The sequence below is a fragment of the Sminthopsis crassicaudata genome, chromosome X (assembly GCF_048593235.1).
Source record: "Sminthopsis crassicaudata isolate SCR6 chromosome X, ASM4859323v1, whole genome shotgun sequence".
Taxonomy (NCBI): Eukaryota; Metazoa; Chordata; class Mammalia; order Dasyuromorphia; family Dasyuridae; genus Sminthopsis; species Sminthopsis crassicaudata.
In genome coordinates this window covers 23,549,824-23,575,617 of record NC_133623.1, presented here as the reverse complement: position 1 = coordinate 23,575,617, position 25,794 = coordinate 23,549,824, and the positions used below count along the sequence as shown (strand labels likewise).

The following is a 25,794-nucleotide window of genomic DNA, read 5'->3' as shown; positions in this document are numbered from 1 at the left end:
TGGGGAAGGATAGTCACAGCGTATGCTTTGGCAGAGTGTCCAAAAGCCTCTGGTCTGTGCGGCACATCCCCGTTGGCTGTTTTGGAGAGATTTATTACTGAGCGACGTTTTGGCCTTTCTTCCCGCTGTGCCAAGGCTGATGGTTATTTAAATATTGTAAGAGCTATAGGAAGTCAAGTGAGCCAAGCCAGATTATTAAAAGAACATTTATTGAGGTTTTAAAATGGACCTTTCTCAGTTAATCCTGGTTGGCCCGGCTGGGAGTTTGTTTTGACTTGCCTGCTGTTTACTCCTGACACTGCCTCCATTGATGACTATTGGCAAGAACAAGGTGTTTGAGAATATATGCAGATGGTCACAGAGCTGGAACAGCTTTGGAGGGAAATGTTTTTATTCCTTCTGCATTGTTATCTCAGTCTATGCCAGTCCCTGATCTTTTCTCTCCTCTTCTGCCCCATTCTTGCAACTATTTTCTTTAAGCTTCATCTTGGGTACAGGTGCCTTTGAAGGCAGAGGATTGGCTTGGGCTGGCTCCATGCTACTTAGGACCATTGATTGGAATTGTGGGAAATGAGAAGGCTTTCTTGGTAGCTAATATATTTTCTTTCTTAACCTTAAAGAACTATTTTAAATATCTTTAATTCCTTAATTAAATGAATTCAATTATTGAATTCAGTCATTTCAGTGTTGCTTGAGTACATCAGCAGATCTGTGCTCTTCGTGCCTTTTTTATCTGGTGTGATTCTTGCCAGTGTTCTCACACAAATCCTCCAGAGAGAATTTTGACGTTTGGGGGACATGAGGTAGTTTTGGAGCTGTCACCTGTGTTCCATTAAGGTTACCTGAGTGGTCCACCTTCTCCCAAATGACCTCTCCTGGATGCTATTTCTGAAGCTATTGCTTGTGCACATGCAATCATTGATAATATGTCGCAGCCTCCTACACATGCTTCTGTTGTCCTTTGAGTCATTTTTCAGACCATACTGCCTAGTGGGTAGAGTAGCTAGAGAGCTTCAATCAGGAAGATTCAAATTCTTCTTGTTCCCCCTCAGTTTGCCCATCTTTAAGATGGGCTTAATACCTGTATTTCCTGCCTCAACTTCAAATGAGATAGGATATATAAAAAAGTGCTTTGCAAACCTTAAAGGACTACATAAATGTCTCCTATTGATGATATCATTATTATTGATTCTCTGCTAATGTGCCATCTCATGGGCCACAACTAGACAGCCTCACTGGCAGCATGCTTATATGAAAAGAAGAGCTTTGGTAACAGAAGCATAATGTTATTTAGTCGATAAACATCTTTTTATTAAAGACTCATCATGGTCAAGAACTGTGCTAAGTGTTGGCCAGACACAAAAAGAAGGGAGACACTCCTTGCCCTCAAGAAAATTCCTCAATGCCAAGAAGAGACCACATGGCCACAGATGAGCATAGATGGGATATTTATAATATGGCTGTGTGGGAGCTAATACCTGAGAGTTAGCCAAGTCTTTTTGTGGTAGTGGCCCCTGTACAGAGCCTAAAAGGGAGCTAGGAGTCACCAGTGATTGGGAGGTGGGCAAGAATGCATCTGACACATGGGAGATGGAGCAGAATGATCTCTAAGGGGAGAAGCAAATCAGCCAGTAGGGCTAGAGTTTAGAGTGCGTCATTAAAGCACTGAACCATTATTCAAATGCAATCCAACCCACCATCTTCCTGCTATTCGTTTGTGGGCCAGGCTCGGTAAACAGCCTGGCAGAGTTAGTCCAAAGGGAATTTTTCATCTGGCTGGCTGAGAATAATCAGAATAATAATAGTCCCCTCACCTGACCATAGACTCCAGAATAAAAGGCTGTCATCAGATGTGTCTGAGCGTCAGCTGCCCAAAATCTGAAAGGCCCTTCAGAATTGACCTTCAACTACTTTAACTCTGTTTTCTATTCATACTTTACCTGTATGCCTCGCAATCACATCTAGGTGGGTGGGAGTCTTATGTCTTGTGAGGGTCAAATGAGATAATATTAGTAAAGTTCTTTGCATAGTAGAAGGCTACTTAATGCTTGTTTCCTCCCTCTTTATTCCTCCAGATAGCATTCACATTTCAAGACAGTATTTGACTCAAAGAATGGCCATAGCAAATCTTTAAAGGCCAGTTAGGTTCAAGATGAAGGTAAAAATAAGCTCTGCCATTTATTTAGTGATTTGAAAAGTTGCAAAGCACATTATATACATGATGTACTTCCAACCTTTGATCCCAGTGCTATACTTCTATTTTCCTCATTTTTAAATGTGGGGAAGCTGAGGCCCTAGTATGTTAGAGGGGACTGCCCGAGTTGCCTCTCCTTACATGACTAGCAAGTGTAAGGACGCAAAAAGTGAATGGGGTCTTTCATACTTCAAATTCAGTACTCTAACTACTATGTAATACTGTTCCTCTCAATAAACAAAGTTGAAATGGGCTCCTCTCCTCAAGGCTGTGGTCTAGCAGAGGGAACACCAGATCCCAGTGTGTATCCTGGTTAAGTAGACAATGTCATAAGTATAAATAGAATTCTAAAGCAGGGGGAGTTATTTACCAAATGGCATGGAAAATCAAGAGTTGTTGAGTTTGATTAGTGTAAGTAGGATAGGGTCAGATTGTGGTGAACTCTAAATGTTGCCTGAAATATATTTGGTAAACACCAAAGATATTTTTTTAGCAGAATGATTAGATCTGTGAATGAGCAAAATTATTCTGGCTGTAGGATAAAGGCATAATTGAAAGCAAAAGGGGGATGAGTCTAGATGGATAGTGATTAGGCTTTGTCCTACAGTGGTGGGAGTCAGGAAAGGAGCAGATGAAGGAGTTACTATGCATATAAAGGTGACAAGGAAAGGCTATAGATTGGAGATGAGACAGAGAGAGGAGAAACCATTGCCAACTTCACGGTTATAACCATGGCAGAATGGATGAATTTGGGATTCACAATGAGAAACAGAAAATTCAGGGGAGATTTCATGAGAGATAAGCTCTGTTTTGGACATGTTTGGTTTGAGGTACCAGTGGGACATCTCAAGGCAAGGGAATTTTCTATGGAAAGGGGTAGATAGAAAGGCCATTTCCATCATTGACCTGTTTTCCCTTGGTGCTCTAGATGAATTTGCCTTATTTCTGTGCCTCACATGGAATATTCCATCTTTTGTCCCCATGCTTTTGCACAGACTTGGGCTTTATTCCTACCTAGAATGCACTGCTGTCTTACCTCTACCTCCCAGAATTCCATTTCTTCCTTCAAAGCTGGTCAAATAACACTTGCTATGTGAAATGTGTATTGATAATCTTCGTTTCTAGGGTTCTAGCACCAGCTAGAGCCTCTTCCTCAAATTCAGTTTGCTTTTGGTTTTTATCTACAAACACACAAATACATACTGTCTCTCCTGATAGATCCTGCAGGGAAGAAACTGTTGTTTTCGTCTTTGTATTCTCTAGTACCTAGGGCAGTATCCAGCACATAGTAGGAATTTACTGATTGTATTATTTATTGGGAAGCCATCTGCATAAGATTGGTGGTACAAGTATTGGTAGTGAAGAATTGCCAAGGGAGAGAGCTAGAAAAGGTGGTAAAATGTAGGAGAAGGAAGGCTGAGTCCATGTAGTACTTTTGAAGTAAAGGGAAGAGAGAATATTCAGGAGAAAGGGGGGTCAGCTATGATGAAACCTGCAGAAATGTCAAGGATGCCAGAGCTGGAAAAAAAGCTGCTGGAATTTTAGTTCAGTAGGTGATGAAGAGTTGAAAATGACTGAAAAATGAATGGGGACAACAAGGTGACTTTGAGGAAAAAATAGTTGCTATGGGGATGTAGAAATGAGTTGGAGATGGGGAAAGAAGCCCAATGTCTTGCTTGAGGAGAGAATAGTTGTGAATAAGTAGGAACATTGAGTGTGGACATTCTTTCCCTCCTGTGATCTTGAACAGAGCAAAACAGGAGGTAGATGGGATACTGGCAGTGGAGAAAAGTGAATCCTGGCCTGGGAGAGCAGATGGAAAAATTAGCACTTGCAAAGTGCTAACCAATTTTTTTTCCTTTTTTGTTCTTGATATTATGCAGTTTTATAGTAGTTCCTGGATATCAGCATGAGAATTTTTTAAAATAGATATCAGTGGAACAAAATTCATTATCTTATCTAAATTCCTGATGGGCACTGTCAGGAAAATAGTAGAAAAAAGTGGTTTTGGAGTGCCATGGTACCCTATTTGATGACTTGCTCCTAAACGCTAAGGTATTTTTGACTTAGGAGGCTTAGGAGCCAGATGTTGTATAAGATCTGCAAGAAATCCTGTGAGATCTTGAATAAGTCCTTTCTCTTTGGGGCATCAGTTTCCTAGATATAGAATGAAAGAGTTAGAATAGGATATCCCTCAAGTCTTATCCAGTGCTAAGATTCTGTGAATCTCTAGCTCTAATTCTGGCAATAGTCTAAGGGTTTCCATCTGATGGAGATCAGCTGAGATCCTCTGTGTCTCGGTCCTGGAATACTTTAGTTTTTAGGAGGAGCTCCTTGATCACCCAGACAGTGCATTAGGGCCTGGCACAGTTCTCTTCTTTGGCTGTTTCCATAGACATGATATCCCTCAGAAGCATAGAAAGTGATTTTGATTCCACTGATATCTAGAAATGGTTTTCTTCTTCATTCTGATCTTTGCGCTTGAGCAGATGTCTCCTTGCCCAACCAGAAAGTTATTGAAAGCCATAAAGAAGCATCTCTTGTGTGTTGAGAAGTGGAACAACATGGTGGAATGGAGGCCAATGTTAATCAGGAAGACCTGGGTTCAAATGCTGCCTCTAAAACATTCTGGTAATGTGACCACGGGCAACTTAACATTAGTGTTTCTCTCTCCCTCTCCCTCCTCCAGTGACTTTCTCAGACCATCATACAGTGAAAAGAGAACGAATTCTAGAGATAGATGATTTAGCTTCAAATTTTGTTTCTGCCACTTATCACTTTTTCTCTCTTAGGCAGAGATGTCATCTAGATGACCTCCTAGGGACTCTGTATGTTAAGATCTAAGATCATTTGAAGTAATAAATGAGTTCACAATATGCATCAGTAGAGGAAGCTTCCATGCCAGGAGTGTCCAATATGAGGAAAATCACAGGGATGGGAAAATTAAGACTCTTCTGAACAACAGACAATTTATGAGGTGGAGTACTGGCATGCCATTTTTGTTTTTCACTTTGAAGAAATCCCCCTTTTGGCCCCCTTTTCTTGGGGACTTATGTAGAAATGTACATCTAGTAGCCATGATAAAGAGCAGCTCCTGGGAAACATATGGCGGCAGCAGAAATAATTGGGCTATCGCAAGCCCCACTGCCGGACCTCGCTGATCACTGACAATTTACATATCTTAGGCAAACCTTTGTTGGTTTCTGTCATTTCTGCACTATTATGTGCCTTTCTGGATAATTACCAGTTAATGTGAAAAAGCAGATGGAAAAAACCTTGAAATTTCTGATAGAGAATCCTCAGACCTTGCCTCTTATCTGTGCAGAGCAGCTTCCTGATTTCAAAGGAAGTTTCAAAACCTTTGTTAAAAAATGTCCCTGATTCCCAGTTTGAATGGCCCAAATGACATTCAGCTGAAATTATTCCGCTTTTTCCACAATTAAATTCCATTATCGGGAGCCGTCCAAGTAAAAGGAAAGGCCCCTTAACTAATGTGTCCGTTGTGTGCCTTCTTGCTTTCGTGTTGTGGGCTCTATAAAGCTGTGTGATTTGGAGGGGGGAGATAAACAATAGCTGTAGTTTGGTGACAGTGCACGAGCAGGTGTAGACCTTCATTAAGGGTGCTTCTTCCATCTTCTCCATCACCATCCCCTGCCCCGGTCCTGGAGCCACCCCTTAGAGACTGGCTGTTCATTTCTTTGAGACTTGGAGGTTATGTTTGAACCAGTAAGCCAAGTGAGGGGAGAGAGCCTTGGGTTGTTATTCTATTTGCCATACCCCCCCTCAGAAATATAATAGAGGGAGCTGATTTATGAGGAAGGAGACATGTTTAAAAAACAAAAAACAAAACCTGGATATTGTGATGATTCACCTTTTTGCATTCCCTCGATGAGCTTTCCTTTCGTGGTCTGTGACTCATAGAAAGTGGCTGTTTTTTGCTCTGCCACTTGACGATGGATGGAAATTGAAGCACACACTGGACATGTTAATTATGAAACTGTCCTCTCTGCTAAAGAGGTCTTAGAACTTTTTAGGAGGGCAGTGCATCACAGAAATATTTGGGAGGTCAAGGTTAAGTCTTTGCTGGCCATTTCTGTGGTTTTGCCTCTGCTTAGGTATTCTTGGAATAAGATGTTTTGTTTTCGTCTCATTCATGTGGCCTATTTTGGTCTTGTCTCTGTCCTCCTAGGAGAACGTATTTGGTTATGCCTTCAAATTGTTATTCTCATAAAATGTTCTTGAAAATGAAATTATCACAAATCTTGGCTAATTCTCAAAGTTTCACCCCATACTCGTCAGGTTGGCAAAAATGATAAAAGATAACAATGCTATGTTGGAAAGAGATGTGGAAAGATAGGTCTACAGCTGCACTTTGGATTGAACTATGAAGTGATCTCATTGTTCTAGAAACTAGACTAGAAAAATCACTAAAGTATATGTGCCCAAACCTAGCAATTTCACAACTGTGCATATTCTCAAAGGAGGTTAAAAAAAAAACCTGAGGAAATAGTTCCATATGTGAAATACATGCACATGTGTGTGTATATACACATATCAGCATGTTGGATGGTCACTGAGTGGCCATCATTTGGGGAATGGCTGAACAGTTTGAGGTATAGGAAGGTTATGTTAAGAAATGTTAACTATGAACAATTAAGAGCAACTTGGGAAGAGGAAGGATGATGGGGAGAGAGTGAGAAGAATCAGGAGAACACTTTATACAATGATCACAGTATACTATTTTGTATAGCTTTGAGTTGTGTCTTACTCTGACTAGGAAGTTGTTAAAGAGATGGCTAGGATGAAGGGGTCCATTGAGCTTTTTCCCCTACTAGAGCAGTGTGTCCCCTCCTTCCCCACTTATCCATAGAAGACAGTTTTCAGAAGGGCCTATAGGTAATGGGCTACTTTACTGGGCCTTTTATCTTTGTTTTTGGAAGGAAATGTGAGCAACACAGCATTCAGAGAATGCCTCCCACCTTGGCCTTCTATTGTCGTGGTAATTTCTGGCAAATCATCCCTGAAAGATATAGTTGGACTAGCACAATGATCACAGAGCATTGATCCCTCCTGCCCAATGCAAACCAGTAAAGGGCCTTATAGGTGTCTTTGTTTCCATGTAAAACTTAGACTAATCGATTTTTTAAAACACTTTTACTGACTTTTTTATGTCACCAGATTTTCCCCTAGTATTTCTTTCCTTCCTCCTGTAATGCTATTCCTTGTAACAGAAATTTTAGAAAAGAAGCAGCAACAATCTGGCAAAACTAATAAACACATCAAAAAAATCTGACATTACTTATGTGGACCCCTTCCCCACTTTCACAGGGATGTCTTCTCATATTTCTCCTTGGGGGTGAAACTTTCTCTAACTTAGCAAAATTCATTTTGTATCGTGTTGCCGAGGTTGTTCTTTCCATTCTCATTATTGCAGCCATTGTGCTTTCTGTTCTCCTGGCTCTGCTCATTTTGTATCAGTTCAAGTCAATCTTTTCATACCTTTTTTGTGTTCACCACTCTTTGTTTCTCACAGCATACAAATATCCCATTTTATCAATGCGTCAAATCTTGCTTGGTTGTTGGCCAGTTTGTGGCATCTACTTTGTTTCTACTTCTTTGTTTCCACTAAAAGTAGCAATATAATAATTTGCACTGCATGGACCTCCTTGAAGGTATATTCCTCAGAGTAGAAGTACTGGCTCAGCCCTCTAGACATTTTACCCTCTTTTTTTTTTTGCTTAATTCCAAATTATTTTACAAAGTAGTTAAACAAATTCACCAGGCCATTGATAATGCACCAGTGTGCTTGTCTTTCTGTAACTTATGTAACATTGATTATTCTTAAATTTTGTCACCTTTGGAAATGAGGTGAATGTGAATTGAAATTTCAGGGAAGTTGACCAATTCTAATAATTGATACTATTATGAACAAGTAGAAAAGATTGTTGCTCAGTGTTGACACATCAGGCAGTTTAGGAAAGGTCCCTTTCATTGCTCTAGGAAAAGTGATTAAGTCGGGGGAGAATGCATTGCTTTCATCTTTTAAATGCTGCCTCCCCTTTAGGGACATCAAATTAGTGTTTGTTTCAGTATAAAGGCACTTTGGGTTCAGAAGATTTGTAATTTGACCTATCACTATATGACACCAGTTATAAATTCTATGGTCCTGAGCCGTGGTCCTAGAAGGGATCATAAGATCTGGAGCTGGGAATGACCTTGGAGATATCCTCCCAGCTTCTTATTTGGCAGATGAGGAAACGGACACAGAAGTACTATAGGAACTTCAGAAATTACATAAAAATCATTTTGATTTTTTTCCTTTTGTTTTTGTTCATATCTTTAAAAAATAATGATTTATCCTTTTTGCTGCCACTTCTCTTAATTTTTTCATATGCTGTATTTCTATTCCAGTTTTTTTGATGATCATCTCATTTTATCTGTACCAGATCAGTAAATCCTTTTTTTCCCCATGGCATTACTGATAAATGGTCACTGAATCCAAGTTTTTTTCTTACATCGAGCCTAACATCTTTTTGTGTGTGTGATTTCTCATTGTTTTTAGTTCTGCCCTCTGAAACTATGGGGAAAAGTCTGATCTCTCTTCTTCATGACACCTCATCAATTATTTGAAGAAATCCGTGTAGTCTCTTCTGCCCTCTTCCAGGTCTTCTCCAGACTCATAACACTGAGTTCCTTCAAGCAGAGATTATATAGAATGAATTTCAACTTGTACTATCCTTGTCCTTATTTGGGTACTGTCCAGGTTATCAATTGCCTTTTGTACCACCAAGAAATGAACTGCAAATTTGGTTTCATTAAGACAGGATTTAGCAGGAAAGTCTTCCCCAGAATCCTAGAGAGTACTCCTTCCCAAATACCACCTGATATCACATTAGCTTTGGGGGCTTCCTTGACACTTAACTGACTCTTCTTGAAGTCCATTGAAATCCCTGTATCTCCTACTTTTTGTTTAACTATGCTCTTGCACTGCTTATTGATTTTTATTTCAAGCGTAACATTTTTCACTTGTCCCTGCTATTTCTAAAAATCTTGGAATAAATTTTCTTAGCTTATAATCCGTAGGCATGAAAATTAGAATATCATTGAAAAGTGTTTCAGCATAGATCCTGGAAATGATTCACTAATGACCTTTAAGTTGGCTCAGAACTGTTCCTGACTACTTTTTGGGTCAGGCCATCAAATCAATTCTGAACCATCCTATTTATTGTACCATCATCCGGCCTACATTTTCCCGTTTGTTAAAAAAAATTAGCATTAGCAACGTTGGCAAATGGTTTGCTAAAATCTAAGTGAACTAAGAGCATTCTGCTTGATTTTCTCTTCCAGAAGTGTCAAACACTCCCAGTATGGCTGAACCAGAGTAGAATGTCCCTGGGAACTATTTAATAAAATAAATAAAAATAAAATAAAACACAGATAACATTACATTTTCAAATTAATTCCATCTCAAGCCCATAGGGATCCTTACAAATGGATTATTTGCTCTCCATTTTTGACACCACTGTGCCAGTTAAGTAACTGGTATGTGATACTTTCTTCTTCAAGTTTGCTAATGTATATCATTGCCACTTCCTTTTTTTCACTAATTATATACACTTTTTGATGGCACGTTTTAAAATTTTGAGTTGGTCAAGCTCATTGCCCTATAGTTTTGCCATTGATGTCCCAGTGACACAATCAAAGACTCAATGTTACCCTTGTGATCCTTCTCTGTTAGCAGAACTGATACTCCATTTCCCCTCTAATTTTACTGTGCCTTTAGAACTGCTGTCTGGAGGACCACACATATCAATCCATGCTAGGTGGGAATTCTTTCCTCAGCTGACATTTCAAGATGTTATGAAAAGCCCACCACATTCAGGAGCTGATGATTGAGGCACAGGTTCTAGTCCCTACGCTCCCAACCTGTGTGATCCTGGGCTCCCCCTTTACTCTTCTGAACTACAGAATCCTCCTCTGCAAATGGAGCATGACCATCTCTCATACTATCTGTGTGTGGGACCACATGTTGTAGACTTTAAAGTGCTATGTTGTGTCATGGAAGAAAAGGAGTCTGGGACAATGACTAAAGTGTAATTGGGAAGACATGAATTCAGATTCTGCCTTTGACACACACTAATGGGATGAGCCCAGGTAAGAAGTTCTGGGCTAGAAGTGTCAAACACCCTGACTCCTGAGTGGAGCTTGAATCAGATTAAAGGAATGCAGAGCTAATTAATGAAATAGATAAAAATACAATAAAATATAGATAATGCTATCTTTTAAAACTGTCAAAATGTGACCCTTATGGAGCCTTATACTTCAGTGGCCCCTGTTTCTATTTAAGTTTGACGTCACTTATGCTATGAGCTCATAAAGTATCTAGCAGGTACTAATCTTTATCAGTGTCGGGAGTGTTTCTTTTTTTTTTTTCTTTCTTATAACTTTTCCCAATCATATATACATTTTAAACATCTTTTTAAATTTTTGAGTTCGAATTCTCTCCTTTCCTCTCCTTGAGATGACAAAAAACAGTTTGACATAGATTATACATGTGCAGTCATACAAAACACATTTCCATATTAGCCAGGTTGTAAACAGACCCAAAAAACTCCCAAGAAAAACAAAGAAGAAAACATATACTTCTATCTGCATTCAGACTCCATCAGGGTTTTTTTCTGCAGGTGGATAACATTTTTCATCATGAGTCTCTTTTGATTCTTAAGTCATTGTAATGCTGAGAATAGCTAATTCATTCATAGCAGATCATTATACAATTTTGCTGTATACAGCAGATGTTCTCCTGGTTCTGCTCGCTTCACTTTGCATTAGTTTATAGCTTTCTAGAATTTTTTGCAATCATTCTGCTCATCATTTCTTATGGCACAAGAGTATTCTGTTACAGTCATATACCATAACTTATTCACCCATTCTCCAATGGATCAGCATCCCTTCATTTTCCAATTTTTTTTTGTCACCGTAAAAGAACAGCCATAACTAATTTTGTACACATAAGTCCTTTTCCTTTTTTAAAAAAAAATCTCTTTGGGATACAAAACTGGTAGTACGGTCAGTGGGGTGGGAGGGAGTTTTTTCATTGACAATTGGTTATAGAAAAGAAACTGCAATTCAAGACTCTCTCTTCCTCTCTTCCCAAAGAATCATAACCATCAGGGGATGATTATGGGTCAGATGAGATGTCAATTCTGATAGAGATTATAAGCTCCTTAGAGCAGGCATGGTTTCATTTTTGTCTTTGTATCCCTCAGTGCCTGATAGATAGTATGTGCTTAATAAATGCTTGGGGGACTAATTTATTATTGCTAGAGTTGTTGGTACTATAATTAGGATAGAGCAACTGGGGCTTTTACATAAGGTGGTGCCCCCTGTTTGGAAAGGTATTTTTCCTTTCATGGCAGTCTGTGGGTCCCGCTGTCTCCAGCCTATATAATAATTTCTAAGTGTCTCTTGTTATCCCTCCTTTAAGGAAATGAAGAAAAACTTGTATACTGAATACTTGCATGCTAAAATGAAACTTCATAAGTCACACTGGAAGCTTGGACAGAACAGTAGAGAGCTTGAAAAACTTGTGATCGTGTTCTGTGGGTGACCAGTTTTCTCTCATGGGTTGAAGGCTCCCTAATATTGTTCTAAAGGTTGCTTTTGACATAGGTAGCGTACACTTCTGAAGTTGGGCCGTTTTGAAATTTCTAAATTAAGTTTTCCAGAGGAAGTGCCAATTCCAGAGAAATTGAAAAAGAATGAGAAAAAGAACTCGAGCAAACAGGCCAACAGAGGGGAGTCTCCTTCCAGGGGGCTTAGTGAGGGTAGGAGAGTCTACAAGAGGCCACATAGTTAAAACAAAACAAAACAAAACAAAACAAAAAAACCCAAAATCATTACCTTTGCTTCTTAGCATACCTGACTTTGGGCAGAAGGTGTAGTTTTTAGTCTTAGCCACGAGGTGGGAGTAATGATGCTGCACTTTGCAGTTCCCCAGTGTGTCCCTGGGAGGAAACTGCATCTGCCTGGGATATGGGAGGTCCCTTTAGATTCCAAAAGGCTCTCAATGAATCTGGAGGGGGGGGGCTGGCAAGCCTGCATTCAGCCTTGCATAGTTCCCAGCAACATCCACCCCCATCTCCCGCCCCATCATTTGGAGTACTCCCTTTGGCACTTAATTGCATTCTGTCTTAGGCTGTTCTCTAATTGCTCTATGTGAGTAAGTCTGCCTTCCCCCACAGGGCTGGGGCAGAGTAAATGCTCAATCTGGACTTGGTGAATGGAATTCCATGGAGGCAATTTGAAAACTGTGTCCCTTTTTCCTCTTTGAATCCTATAGGCGTTCCAGAAATGTAACCCATTTTCTCATTCCCCTTTCCTTTCCAGAGATGGCTGGCAAACACCAGTGCCCTCTGTTAAAAATCTAAAGCTCCAGTTGTACATGGGGGGATGATGTTGATTAGAAAAGCCAAATTGAAGAGAACAGCATATATTGCTGTTCACAATGAGGGCTGATTACCCAGGCACATTTATATGGAGAGGCGGACACGTCATTAACTAGCAAGCCTCCGATGGAGGGCCCTTCTTAGTGTTGTCTTGGAAATTGGGACTAATTGTACTGAAATATGGATAATGATTATTATTTAGCATAATGATCTGGCAATTGGAATATTCAATCTTGAATAAAACTTAATGTGGAATAACTTCTTGCAAGTTAGTGTGTGCAATGATTTCTTTGCTTAGTCAGACAGGCAAGCTGGTCAAGGTGCCCCATTAGTGGTTCCTGAAGGTTTTCATGGGGTCATTACCCGCACTGCCTTTGGCTGATGAGATCAAACCCTGGACAGAGCTAAGAATCTTCCAGTTGGATATCTACATTTAAAAGCATAAAATATCCAAATGGAAGGCACTTTGCACTTTATTCCAACCCCTCCACTCAGCACAGAAGAGACCCTCCTATTTTAAGGCACCTACCAAGTAACTTTCTAGGTATGAGAGCTGTCCAAGGTATACAGGGCAGGGAGGGTTCCTCCCGGGGCTGGATGATTATTTTGTCAGCTATATTCCAGTGGGGATTCCTCTTGGGGAAGAATTGGGCTAGATGGCTGCCAAATATCCCTTCTATTTATAAAGTTTGTGATTCTGTGAAATATGCAATTCCTCCCCTTTTTAAAAAAAGGGGGTCACTGAGATGAGAAAGTGAGATGACTTTTCCAATATCACCCAGTGAATCAATGGCAAAACTGAGGCTAGAATTCTGGTGTCCTCCCCTCCCCCCCCCAGGGATATAGACATTGGAGAGGTGCTTTATTCTTTGGCTACTGATAATATTTAACAATGTATATCTTCTTATTTTTAGTTTTAAGTAGCTATAAAGAGCTTGTCACTTGGGACTCTTTTCTAAGAATACAAAATTGCTGCATTACAGATCAGGCATCTCAGGAAGGCATTTGAGTCTGGGGCAATGGGTTTAAGGAACTGCCATTGGTTATCTTATGCTGTGTATATGTGTGTCTAGGTATGGTGAAAAATGGGAATGAAGGCCAACAGAAGACAGGCTGGGAATATCATATCAGCCACAAGCCCTCCAGGTCAGCCTTATTGATGCCTCAGGAGAGCCAACTTTGCCTTGGGTTTTCTAGATTCCACTGGCAGCTGGATAGTCAACAAAGATGATCTATTCAGAGATACAATAGCGCTTGAACCACTATTCATCTCCTACTTACTGGGCAACCTCCTCTTTGTTTATGGGACTCTGACACACTTTAGTCAGGAAAAATGCATCTCTATCTTCATATAGTGTCTTCATGGTTCTGCTCACTTCACTTTGCATTTCAGCTAAAAAACACCCGTCTGTCAAGAAAATATGGGCATGAGATTATCCAAAGCACTTGGTGACAGAAGATGGATTTGTAAAGGGGGGCCCTGGGGAATGTTTGTCCCCTTGGCATGGGAGAAAGGGAGCTCATCACAAGAGCGGTTCCACATTCATAGAACACCCAAGGAGATAATGAGGGACAATTGTGCAGTTCTCTCAATTCTCAATTGTTTAAGGTTTTTCCTAGGAATATGGGACTCGCAGCTGGAAGACATCCAGCCCAGCCTCCTTATTTTAAAGAAGTGGAAAAGAAAACCCAGGGAGAGGAAGTGACTTGTTTGTCTGCCCAGGTCTTTTGGCTCCTGAGTTTGTGCTCTTGGCCTGACACTGTGTGTGGTTGATAATGACACACTGGCAATCACCTTGGCAGAGCTAAGCTGCCTGGAAATTCTTGAAGACTGGCAATCAGTTGAGCTTCTGTTGTTGTTGTGCAGTCATTTTTCAATCATGTCTAGCTCCTCTTGACCCCTTTGGAGGTTTTCTTTTTTTTTTTTTTTTTAATTTATTTTTATATATATATATATATATATATATATATATATAAATAATATATATATTTTTTATTAATTTTTATAATTATAACATTTTCTTTGACAGTACATATGCATAGGTAATTTTTTTTACATTATCCCTTGCACTCCCTTCTGTTTCGAGTTTTTCCCCTCCTTCCTTCCACCCCCTCCCCTGGATGGCAGGCATTCCCATACATATTAAATATCTTATAGTATATCCTAGGTACAATATATATGTGCAGAACCGAATTTTGTTGTTGTTGTTGCAAAGGAAGGATTGTATTCACAAGGTAAAAATAATCTGGGAAGAAAAACAAAACAAAACAAAACAAAACAAAAAAAACAAGCTCACAGTTTATACTCATTTCCCAGTGTTCCTTTTCTGGATGTAGCTGATTCTGTCCATCATTGATCAATTGGAATTGGATTAGCTCTTCTCTATGTTGAAGAAATCCACTTCCATCAGAATGCATCCTCATACAGTATCATTGTTGAAGTGTATAATGATCCCCTAGTTCTGCTCGTTTCACTCAGCATCAGTTGATGTAAGTCTCTCCAAGCCTCTCTGTATTCCTCCTGTTGGTCAGTTCTTACAGAACAATAATATTCCATAACATTCATATACCATAATTTACCCAATCATTCTCCAATTGATGGACATCCATTCATTTTCCAGTTTCTAGCCACTATGAAAAGGGCTGCCACAAACATTTTGGCACATACAGGTCCCTTTCCCTTCTTTAGTATTTCCTTGGGATATAAGCCCAGCAGTAGCACTGCTGGGTCAAAGGGTATGCACATTTTGATAACTTTTTGGGCATAATTCCAGATTGCTCTCCAGAATGGTTGGATTCTTTCACAATTCTACCAACAATGCATCAGTGTCCCAGTTTTCCCACAGCCCCTCCAACATTCATCGTTATTTGTTCCTGTCATCTTAGCCAATCTGACAGGTGTGTAGTGGTATCTCAGAGTTGTCTTAATTTGCATTTCTCTGATCAATAGTGATTTGGAACACACTTTCATATGAGTGGAAATAGTTTTAATTTCATCTTCTGAAAATTGTCTGTTCATATCCTTTGACCATTTATCAATTGGAGAATGGCTTGATTTCTTATAAATTAGAGTCAATTCTCTGTATATTTTGGAGATGAGGCCTCTATCAGAACCTTTAACTGTAAAAATGTTTTCCCAATTTGTTACTTCCCTTCTAATCTTGTTTGCATTAGTTTTGTTTGTGCAGAAACTTTTTAATTTGGTGTAATCAAAATTTTCTATTTTGTGATCAATAATGGTCTCTAGTTCTCCCTTGGACACAAACTCCTTCCTCCTCCACAAGTCTGAGAGGTAAACCATCCCATGTTCCTCCAATTTATTTATGATTTCGTTCTTTATGCCTAAATCTTGGACCCATTTTGATCTAATCTTAGTATGTGGTGTTAAATGTGGGTCCATGCCTAGTTTCTGCCATACTAATTTCCAGTTTTCCCAGCAGTTTTTTGTCAAATAATGAATTCTTATCCCAAAATTTGGGATCTTTGGCTTTGTCAAACACTAGATTGCTATTTTTATTCACTATCTTGCTCTGTGAATCTAGCCACTGATTAACTAGTCTATTTCTTAGCCAATACCAAATGGTTTTGGTGACTGTTGCTTTATAATATAGTTCTAGATCAGGTACAGCTAGACCACCTTCATTTAATTTTTTTTTTCATTACTTCCCTTGAAATTCTCAACCTTTTGTTGTTCCATATGAATTCTGTTGTTATTTTTTCTAGGTCATTAAAATAGGTTCTTGGGAGTCTGATTGGTATAGCACTAAATAAATAGATTAGTTTAGGGAGTATTGTCATCTTAATTATATTCGCTCGGCCTATCCAAGGGCACTGAATGGCTTTCCAATTATTTATATCTGACTTTATTTTTGTGGCAAGTGTTTCGTAATTTTGCTCATATAATTCCTGACTCTCCTTTGGTAGATATATTCCCAAATATTTTATACTATCGACCGTTATTTTGAATGGAATTTCTCTTTGTATCTCTTGCTGTTGGATTGTGTTGGTAATGTATAAAAATGCTGAGGATTTATGTGGATTTATTTTGTATCCTGCAACTTTGCTAAAATTCTGAATTATTTCTAATAGCTTTTTAGCAGAGTTTTTGGGGTTCTCTAAGTATACCATCATGTCATCTGCAAAGAGTGATAATTTGATTTCCTCATTACCTACTCTAATTCCTTGAATCTCTTTCTCGGCTCTTATTGCCGAGGCTAGAGTTTCTAGTACTATATTGAATAGTAATGGTGATAGTGGGCAACCTTGTTTCACTCCTGATCTTACAGGGAAAGGTTCTAGTTTATCACCATTACATATGATGTTTACTGATGGTTTTAAATATATGCTTGTTATTATTTTAAGGAATAGGCCATTTATTCCTATACTCTCAAGTGTTTTTAGTAGGAATGGATGTTGGATTTTATCAAATGCTTTTTCTGCATTTGGAGGTTTTCTTGGCAAAGATAGTCTGGTGCCTTGTCCTTTCTTTTTCCAGCTCATTATTTTTACAGATGAAGAAACTGAAGTAAACAGGGTTAACTGACTTGCCCAGGGTCACATAACTTAAGTGTCTGAGATCAGATTTGAACTCGGGAGATGAGTCTTCCTGATGTGAGGCCTGACATTCTATTCACGGTATTACCTAGCTGCCCCTTCAGTCAAGGTACTATGTGACAAAACTAATCCAGAGTTGCTGCTGTCAGAAACAAAAATTGCTGCTACCTGATTTTCTGTTTTTGGATGGACACCTGCAACTCCGGGGACAATGAGGTGGTGACTCAACTGGGTCACAGAAAGGGATAGGCCTCCCGTCAAGGCTAACCTTATCCAGTCTACTGTGCCACCTCAATTTACCTTCAGAGTAAGATACCCTCAAAATAATTTGCCAGTTGCAGCCTGGTTGTTTGTATTGGCAAGAAGAAAGTTGGGCACTTGTGAGAATTGAATGCAGTGAAAGATTTAAGGACAGAGCACTCTGGCTAACTGGAATAAGTGGTGGCTTACATGGTGTGAATTAAAGGAGGAGGGAGAGGAAAAGGGAGAAAGGGTGGGGGTCGGGGGTCTGGCCTGGGGTGGAGTCTGTCTGTCTACTGGGAGCAGTGTTCTTATCAGTGCTTCAAATCTTTTTTTTTTTTTTCTCACTACAGCTTAAAAGAACATGACAATAATAAAAGCCAACCCCTTTTTGGTTGTCCCTAGTGCTTTTCTACCATCATATCTTCTGAACTTTGGACTCCCACGTCTTGCTTCTCTAGTCATTCCTCCTCACTTTGTCCTTGCTTCAATATCTATCTTGTCTAAAGTTGATACCTGAGCTTTCTGTTTATCCACATTTGGACGCCTCTTATTCCCCCTCATCAGACTATTTGTCTTTATGTCCTCATAATTTAATTCTTGAGTTTCTTATCCTTCTTGATCTGACTTCCCCTGTAGCAGTTTAGTCCATGGAACCCTACATCTCTATGTAGGATCATAGTCTTGGAGACCTGGAGCTATCAGGGGTCTTAAGGTCCGCTATCAAAATCCCCTCACTTTCCACATGACAGCCTCCTTTCTAAGGTATGGGTTGGTTATGTGATTTGCCCGAGCTAATATAGTACCAAGTGGCAGAATCCACATCCTCTGGACCAGTGCTCCTCAAACTTTTTAAATAGGGGGCCAGTTCACTGTCCCTCAGACTGTTGGAGCGCCTCACACTCTGTTTCCGCCGCCTTAGCCCAGTGCTGGAAGTGTGCATTGCTAACGCGAGTTTAGATCGAATGTCACTTTGGGCCTGATTTTGCTGTAGGTGGGCTGCATAAACGTCCTCAATGGGCCACATCTGGCCCACGGGCCGTAGTTTGAGAACCCCTGCTCTGGACCCTTTGACATCTAGTCTACCAAAATCTAGGGTGTGTGCCAAAGTCCACATAGCATCTAGAGAATGCCTGGCACATAGTAAATATTTAATAAAGGCTCATTGATTCTTCTCCATTGTAAATTCTAGTAGGGACTGCTTTCCATACACCATGGTGTTCCCATCATTTCTACCCTAACGATTAATTCTTCCTTGTTAGTGTTAATCAGATCTGAACTAGAATTCCTCTTTAATGGTTCCTTTAGCTTTTGTAGGATGAAATTATCATTAAGGGACCTAAAAAGTTATTAGTCGCTTTCCTTTTGGCAGAGAGCTCTGGCAGATGTTTGTATATTTGAAGTTCTCCACCCTCATTGGGTTGTGATCTGTCCCCTAAATACCTCATCTATTTCATCTTTCTGTCCAGATGGTCTGTAGTATAATCCAAAGACAAAATTACTTCTGTTCCTCTTTATTGATATTCACCTAAGTACTCTCTGCCTTGCTTCTCCCCTCTGACTTGTGACTTTTTTCTGGGAGCATCTTCTCAATATATCATATTATTCCAAGCCCTTCTCTTTATTCATTTTGTTCTTTTTTGTATACAGTGTCCTCATGATACTTACATGGTAAAACTTGCTTATTTGTATAAGGAAATCTAGTTTTGGATTGTGACCTAAATTTTGAATGTTGGCATATGGGGTTGTTGAGGCCATGGGTTTTGTTGCTTAGCTTTTCCTTCCCTATGAACCTGTGTGTCCCTCATAGCCATCTTTTTTTTAATTATAATTTTTTTATTGACAGAACATATGCCTGGGTAATTCCCTCTTCCCCTAGATGGCAGGCAATCATTTACATGTCAATTATGTTATAGTATATCCTAGATAACAATATATGTGTGCAGAATTGAACAGTTCTCTTGTTGCACAGGAAGGATTGGATTCAGAAGGTAAAAATAACCTGGGAAGAAAAACAAAAGTGCAAACAGTTCACACTCATTTCCCAGTGTTCCTTTTCTGGGTGTGACTGATTCTGTCCATCATTGATCAATTGGAACTGAATTAGATCTTCTCTTTGTCGAAGATATCCATTTCTTAGATGATTTTTTTTTCACCTGGAAACACCTATGGAGCTTCTTTGTCACCCTTGGAAGATTTGGCAGCTCCTCTGCCTCCAAGAATCCAGCTCCTTCTCCTTTTTAGGAAGTAACTTCAACTAGTTTTTAGTCCCTGAGACCAGTTCTTCACTTTTTTTGTTGCCATTCTACTTCACATCCTTCTGACACAGGTCAGGGTTCCATCTGCCTCTGAAGACCCACTTTGTAATTTCTTTGTGCATCAAGGTCTCTCCTCCCCCCTCTCCCTTTTATGGGGTAAGGGGAAGCTTCATTGTCACTTATGACTTGAAGTATGGAGAAACATTAAGCCACATTGTCTCCCCTTTCTAGGGGGAAGACCATACATGGTAGCCACTGAGTCACTCAGTCAATACAAGCAGCTGCAAGTTTCTCCCAGCTTTCTACTCTCGGTAGAGTTTATTCCTTTGCAACATCCCTCAGTCCACATGGCCATCCCTTTATTAATTTTACTTTTTCTTTTTACTTGTGAAGAATTTGATAGCCACATGTGACTTCCATTCTGTTCTCTCACTCAATTCTTACCCTTTCTTGTCAAATAATTTTACTTTCCATGTTTAACCAGCTCCCTTCTTTGTCTTGAATTATTCTTCTTCTTTTATCCTTCACAGTCCTTTTACTCCTTCACATTACATTATTTGTCCTTTTATTCCTTCACCTTTTCGATTTTTTCCAAATTTCTCCTTCCTAAATTCAGTGCCTGACCTTTAAAAGCCCTCCAGATAATTTCCATAGTTACACTCTTATTGAATACAGTTCAAATCTATCTTACTGGTTGTAAAGTGACTTGCCCAAGGTCACCCAGAGTGTCAGAGTCAGAATTTAAATTCAGAGACTCTTGACTTGAAATCCAATACTTGAGTACTCCAGAGTTATAAATACTGGGAGGGGGGGATGTGTGATAGTGGTGGTGACAGCCTCCTTGATAGAACTGTTTTGTGGTCATCTGTATTCTTACTATGCATGACGCCTAAAAAACCCCAACTCTGAGCAACATCCTATGTGTGGTCTTCACTATGTCTCTAGCCAAGATACAGAGCATTCATAGGCAGACTGGCATACTTGTGCTGTTGTTTACACATTAGTGTAAGTATATGTCCCTTCTTCCAGGAGATGGACGTTCTAAGTCTTCTGTCGTGACCGTGAAAAGAAGGTTGCTTTTCTGTAGGAAAGGAATTTCAGAGGACATGGAGAAGGAGGATTTAATTTTTAGACAAATGAGTTGCCAATTAATTTATGGACTTATGAAATTGGTCAGGCGCATCTGGTTCTTTTGAGTGTTCACTGGAAGATACCACGATGGCAGTGGAAAGTGAGGTTACAGTCTTATTCTAATGGGTGCAGGGCATGTAGGGGAGAATAGGTACAAAGATAAGTGGTGAGAAAAGGGGTACAGAGGCAAATAGTGTAGAGTCATGGGGCCAGGGATGAGATGGTGAAGGAAGGCAAGTAATGTGAGAAAGAGCAGAGACACAGAGAATCCCTCCGATAACTATGGAGTTAGAATTGGGAGCACTCAGCAGCATGGAGTCAGATGGAAATGGAAGTTGGGGCTGGAGGACAAGGTTTCCTTTTTCATAAGGTTTTGGCGAGTAACAGACTGTTATCCATGCTACCTTGAGGTTCATGAATTGATGTATACACATTAACTCAAAGCTATCACTAACAATAGATGTTGTGGTCTTACTGCGCATGTATGGAACTTAGCTGAGATTTACATGTCATAGAATTAAGAGGCCCTGACAACCAGATTTAGCACACAGTCTCAGGATAAGAATCTCGGTTAATGTGTGATAGATGTAGTTTACAAATTGTATTCCTTTGCTTTTTTTGGGTTTTGTTTTTGCTTTTTTGTTTTGTTTTGTTTTTGGGACAGTCTATCATAAAGTCTAGGTTCCCCTTTCTACTAGAGTTACTTTATAATGACTGCTTAAAAGACTTATTATACTGACTAGAAAGGGGAAAGGTGATGAGGGGACCAGAACAAGATTCAATTTTAACACAAGGTGGGAAGGAAAGACTTTCCTCTGCCCCTACAGAAACAGAAGGTGCTAGAGATCACTTAAGCTATCCATATGCAGAGCTGACCCATTTCCAGAATACATCTTTGAGTGGTATAAATTCTCTGGGTAGGTATTATCATAGCAATTACTTCCATAGATGTTTGAAATGGGAAAGCATTAAAATGCCTACAGAGTAGTTCTGAATACTGACTTTTAACACACTCCAAACTCACAGTTGCTAATGTGTTTCATAACCTGCTATCTTAATATTCTGCAAAAATGACTGACAAGCAGATTGGTATCAAAGAAGTGATCCATGAAGCTGTGAGTACTGAAGTTGATGGAGCATTTACAACTTTCTCCTTCAATGGCTCATCATTTACATCCCAACCACTGGAGGGAAACACCCAGAGCCACAGAAAATTGATGGCAGCACAGTTGAAATGTGACATTACTGAAATGGAAATGTCTCTATTTATATAGATAGACAAGGAGAAAGATTAATGTGAACTTATAACCTGGGTTCTTCTGTGACCTCTGAGTTGAGGGGGAACAGGGGCCTAAGGGTTGTAGAGCTGAAGAATATTCACCCGCAGAGGAGGAAGGAAGGGAAGTGAATTCCCTTTTTTGATGTCACAGAACTTTCTCAAGCTTACAAAGCTTTCACTCTGTCCCATACAGATCCATCTTCTCTTCCGACATCTTAAGAGTATGTCAAGCTGCACCCCAATATGACTCTTGCATTTATGTCTTGTTCACAACTTAGGGGTGAAGTTCTAAGCCACTTGCTTGGAGCTCAGATGTTTTGTTTTGTTTTGTTTTTTCATGTAAGCAATGTTGGGTTCCCAGGCACAAAGGTAGAACTTGGGGCAGGTGATGAGGGCTTTTCCCTAGAGCATCCATCCATTATCAGATGAGTTTGCATTCCCCACTTCTTATTCTGCTGCATCTCATGTTTCTCTCTTGACCACCTCATATCACAGCCCCCCTATCCACAGTAGGTCTGCTTCCACTTCCTTGCCCTGATACCCAATATTACTCTTGTTTAGTGCCCCATCTCCTAAGAACTGCTTTCTGGCTTCATTACAGACTGGTATCTCTGGGTCTTTTTTGACTTCTCCTGTAACAATGTCCCTTGTGTCCCACAATATGGATATTTACTTAAAGTGCCACTATTGCTTGTCATGGCTCTGTGTATGCCAGACCACAATAGCATTTTACAGCCATAATGTACTACTGAGTTGTCTATTGCTGTGTTGGAGATCTAGCCCAGATGTTTTCTGGAGAAGCTGATGAGCTCTTTCAAATTTGGCTTTTATTTGCAGGTGATATTGTGCTGGCCGTATAAATGGAACACTGGAGAGCCTCCCAGAAGAGATCTGTAACCACTAAGAAGATTTGGATGTGACCATTCATAGCAGTAAATCCAAGCAGATAGTGAATGTCTAATTCTCAGATTAACATGTAAGTAAATCAGCCTGTAGAGTATGTGTAGCAGTAGGCATACTTGGGATTGATAGTATAAGTCAACTACATGCTGGACCTAGAACAAAATGGAGAGATGAGAACAGACTTGATTCCCTTCAGGAGACTGCAAAACCCCCTCAATAATTCCAAGCTACTCCCCTAAACAAAGGCCCATATTTTAGTACCAACCTTTTACTCATGTTATTGAATGGTTTTAAGACGTGAGACACAGAATTTGGGAGGGAAGGAAATGTTATATCACCCAGAAGCCTATGGAAACAGGGATATGATGGGTGCCAATAGCAGGTAAAGTCTCCTCCAATTCTTACATACAATAATTCAGTAATCCATTCTCTGACAAATTTAATTGAACACATATTTATGAAGCACCTGGATTCTGGTTGTGCTATGTGCTAGAGGAGATGGAAGATTTAAATAAGCACTTGCTGCCCCTATGAAATTTGTAATCTAATATAGTACTACAACACAGGGATGATTAAGTACATTAGAGAATCACGAAACAAAAGGCATTTGGGAATTCCATGGATTTAAAGTTAAGTTGTTCATGTTATAGAGGAGAAGGTACATTTGAGTTGTACTTTTCTAGTTGAATAGAAGCCCTGAGCTGGAAGTTGATTGTCACCTAATCTTGCTGTTCCTGTGTATACTATTCTGGTTCTGCTTACTTTACTCAGCATCTGTTCATATACGGCTTTCCAGGCTTTTCTGAAGTCGGCCCTCTCATCATTTCTTATAAAATAATATTCCATTACATTCATGTATCACAACTTATTCAGCCATTCCCCAGCTGACAGGCATCTCCTCAATCTCTCGTACCTTGCCACTACAAAAAGAGCTGCTATGAACATTTTTACACACATGCATAATGTTCCGGCTAGCTTTTTGGCCTTGGTCTCAGCAGGATAGTCACCACAAGAATGGATAGAAATAGAGTCTAAAGTCTCCTTCACAGTCTGTCTGTCACAGTCTGACCCAGTCTTGATCTTACTGGAGGAGTGCAGGAGGCAGGACAGCCACCAAGGAGGATGGTCAAAGATGTATGATTACATCATTACAGCATACTAAGCTTGTGTGAAGCAAAGAATCATGACATCATCATGCTAAGTACTAAGTATATGTTTACTAAAGAACCATCATCTCATCAATTCCACTGAGTTAACACTTTATATCCTTGTTTCAAGCATACTTCTACAATGTGGGTTCTTCTCTCTTTTTTATGATCTCTTTGGGATACAGATCCAGTAGAGACACTGATGGATAGATTAAAGGGTATTCACAGTTTCAAAGCTCTTTGGACATAGTTCCAGATTGTTTTCCAGAGTGGTTGGATCATTTTACAATTCTACCAACAATGCATTAGTGTCCCACATCCCCTCCAATATTTCTCATTATCTTTTCCTTTAATCTTGGCCAATATGATAGGTCTTAAGTGGTACCTCAGAGTTGTATTAATTTGTATTTCCCTAATCAATAGTCACTAAACAGTTTTGACTGGAGAAATGTGTTATGGTCCCATCAATCTCTGAAGAAAAACCTTCAGGCAGCCAGTCCTGTGAAGGAGCGGAGTGAGAAAAACCTATTAGGAAGCTACTGAAATAGTCTAGGGAGGTATTAAAGAGACCTGGTTCAAGGGTGATGATAATGGGGTTAGAGAAGAAGGATGAATGTGGGAGACTCTTCAAGCAGAATCAACACAAACTGGTAACCTATTCAATGTTGTCCTGTTTTTCACTTCTTAGGTACAAGTGAATGCTCATATTTTGAACGTGAGGGAAAGGGTGTAGGAAAGCACTACTGACTAACAGTGAGACTAGAAGAAGGATTAAAGGAAAGATGAGCTAACTTTTGGATTTATTTACTCTGAGGTGACAGTGGGATGTCCCATATGACAGAAGTCAGCACTCATGATACAGATGTTAGTTTTTGAGGTCATTGAAAATGAACAAGGTTGTCAGTGGATGAAGTAGGGAAAACTGGGTCAAGGACAGAAACTTTGGAAATGCCTGCCTTAAGGGCCTTAGAAGAAGTCAAAGAGCTGGCAGAAGACTTGGAAAAAATGGCGTTAGGTAGGAGGGGAACCATGTCTCTTCTGTAGTTAAGGGAGGAGGAAATACTTACAGTGAACATTAATTTCTGGTACAAATGTTGCAGAGTGGTCAAGGAACATGAGGACTGAGAATTGATTTTGGCATTTGAATTCCTTGATGATTTGTGAGCTCCCCATATCCAGCAGAGATCCTGGGGTAAGAAGAAGAATAGAGAGTTGTTATTAATCTTGTTTAACTCTTATTGACCTGATTTGAGGTTTTCTTGGCAAAGATACTAGTGTGGTTTGCCATTTCTTTCTCTTACCTTATTTTACAATTGAGAAAATGGAGACAAACCAGATGGAGTACTGTAAGAATGCGGTTCCCGCAAAACAAGAGAAGGGAATTGTAAGGGTCCTTTAAATGGGCTTGACATGTAAAACACTTTGTACGCTGGTCCCCTCCTACATTTCTGATCTTCTTACATCTTTACCCTCAATGCATACTCTTTGATTGCGTGATACTAGCTTCCTGGCTGTTCCATGGACAAGATCCTCTATCTCTAGCTGTCCCCTATATCTTCCACTCAGACTTCTGATCCATCCTGCCTTCCTTTTATTCTCAACTGAAATTCCAACTTCTCCAACCCTTCTTAATTCCATC

General features: G+C 39.8%; 1 long non-coding RNA gene across 2 annotated transcripts in view; it reads left to right on the top strand.

Annotated features, from left to right (window-relative positions):
• LOC141548257 (uncharacterized) overlaps nucleotides 1-25,794 on the top strand; it is a 210,654-nt gene that overhangs the window by 8,102 nt on the left and 176,758 nt on the right. For both annotated transcript variants that reach the window (XR_012483871.1, XR_012483872.1), the window contains exon 2: nucleotides 22,942-23,080. This is a non-coding gene — a long non-coding RNA (uncharacterized LOC141548257). The remainder of the gene's footprint in view (nucleotides 1-22,941; nucleotides 23,081-25,794) is intronic.